Source organism: Perca fluviatilis, chromosome 3 (genome assembly GCF_010015445.1).
Source record: "Perca fluviatilis chromosome 3, GENO_Pfluv_1.0, whole genome shotgun sequence".
In the NCBI taxonomy this organism is placed as follows: Eukaryota; Metazoa; Chordata; class Actinopteri; order Perciformes; family Percidae; genus Perca; species Perca fluviatilis.
In genome coordinates, this window is record NC_053114.1 from 13,999,294 (window position 1) to 14,001,658 (window position 2,365).

The 2,365-nt window shown below is 40.7% G+C and overlaps 1 long non-coding RNA gene across 1 annotated transcript; it reads left to right on the top strand.

The window, feature by feature from the left end:
* The first annotated feature begins 241 nt into the window (after window positions 1-241).
* LOC120555409 lies at window positions 242-2,141 on the top strand. Its single transcript, XR_005638709.1, has 2 exons — window positions 242-879; window positions 1,211-2,141. It is a non-coding gene; the product is annotated as an uncharacterized LOC120555409 (long non-coding RNA).
* The last annotated feature ends 224 nt before the right edge of the window (window positions 2,142-2,365 follow it).

The window sequence follows — 2,365 nt, forward strand, 5'->3', positions numbered from 1 at the left end:
AGGGTTAACTTCCTTGAGGGCGGGTACTCTGTTGAAGTTTAAAACTATTGGATCTGCCAAGAGCCACTCTGGATCTGCCATAACCAATCGCTAACAATCGCATGACAATCGTATGTCATGCGCATGTGCAACAAGAGGGGAGACCGACAACTATCGGCTTATATTTAGCATTAGCATCGCTAGTGTTAGCCTTAGCCAACTCCTTCACCACTAACAGAGCGAGCTGGACAATCTAACTTTTCCCGAACCCCCGTGGGGAGAAGGGGCCACAACATCATGTCCACCAACAAAACTCAGCAAAGATTGTTCTTGCTCGGGCTTTTGCTTCTGGATGTTCGGCAGCGTTGCTGCCACAACGGACCGAATGGCTTCGCTCGCATCTTTCTAGCGCACGTCTTCAACTTCGTCGATCTCAGCCACTCCCTCTGTTCGCTGATTGGACTGCCAAATATTTGAAAACCGGAGAAAACCCAAGAATATACCGCAAACCCAGACGGAGTACTGAAGGGAAATGAAAATTGAGCGGAAGTACGTAGGAGGGCGGAGTGAGGCTAGTACTGAGCCTTAATCAGAACAAATGCATTTCCTTATATGGCTGATAATTATTGCGATTCAGGCGCATTCCTAACTTGCACAGTGCTGTGTCAGCGCTGGAGAAACGTCTGGCTGCATGAGTTGACATTCTGGGATAGGAGGAAAAAAACATTGCGGCTTGTTTGAATTTCTTTAAACCAATCACAATCGCCTTGGGCAGCGCTAAGCTCCAGATGCAGCGACAGTGCCCTTGCAAAATAGATACCGGCGGAGATATAGCGGGGAGGGGAATGCCGACTAAAATATGCAGCCAATGGCAGTCCTTATCCCAACAGTCTACATCCGGTGAGTCAGACTGAGCTGGCAATAATAAGTAGACGTCCTTTGTTTATTGCAGATAATACTGCTAAGCAAGTCTAATAGCCTAATCTTTTTGTTTGTTTGATTTTTTAAGTAAAGGATGTGTAGACAAAATTCATTTCCATTCTTGTAATATGCGGTGATCAAAAAGAAGAAGAAGAAGAAGTAGAAGAAGAAGAGGATAAAGAACAAGACAATTTTAAATATAACACAATCTTAGGGTGACACACAGATAAATGCCCATCCATGCTGCCTGAGCATTTTAACAGAAGTTGTTGCTGAAAATGATGAAAAACAACTGTTTACTCTTTTACAGTTTTCCCCACTCACTCGGTGGATTCATCCTGCGGCCCCCACTTTGGTTTGGTCAGTGCTCCCGTCTCCCGGCGTAGTGTGTGCGTGATGTGTAGACGGCCTGCGAGTTCAAAAGCCATAAACAAAAACAATAAAGATAATATGAGAAAGCGGAAGCAAATATATCGTCCATATTGCTTACAACCGTTCCTGATCCAGAAGGGAAAGTGATGTGACATTGGCATACATTACATTGTGAGTTAAATGGGAAAATGTACCGCAAAATGAAGAAGACACTCAAAACATTGAGAACATCCATATATACAGTAGTATGCTTCGAATGTGATAAAATAGGAATTCTTGCGCTTTTGAATTTGCATTTTGTTGACTGTTGATTAGGTTCACAAAAGCATACAGAGGTGTATTTAAAAAAAAAAAGCCAAATATTTAAATTACAAGAAAATTTGAAAAACATGTAAGTGCACCTCAGGTTTCTGCAGTGGTGATTTGTAGTACATCATGTGTTTGTATGACATCTATGCAGAAACGCCCCAAAATCCTGATTTAAGGTATATTTAAGTAACTTAAAAATGACTGAATCTGTGACATTGTTGAGAAACTGCTTTGAATATAATGCCTTAATAACTATTTCGAATAAAAGCAACAAAAAAATCCCCACAGCTGATTCATCTTCATCTCTGTGACAGCTGTCAGTCTAGCTGTCCCAGATGTTTAGTCAGCAGAAATGTAAGAATCAAAACAACACGTTGCTAAAATAAAAGCTTCACCGTAGAACGTCGCATTTTCATCTGCTCACAAACAAGAAGCTGTAAAAAATAAACATCACATAAGAAGGCATTAGCAGGCATGTCCAGAGAACAAATTCTGATGAAGATGATGTAATTCTGATGCAAAATAATGACTCAATAAAAAACTATTTTTGTTTAGTCTAATAATGCATACATTCCTACTGTGTTGTGAAAAATCCTCCACATCTGTTGCTCTTTTAAACATGTTCGTTTATAGCACAACAGAAACCAACGCTGTGCATAATGGTGCATCACAAGTGTAACACCAAACAATCCAGTGGACTGCTGAATGAGTGTACACTGCTGTTGGAGGTAGGAGATGGTGTAGTTTTTGAATTTGAATTTGTTTGTTTTGCACAATAAAATCA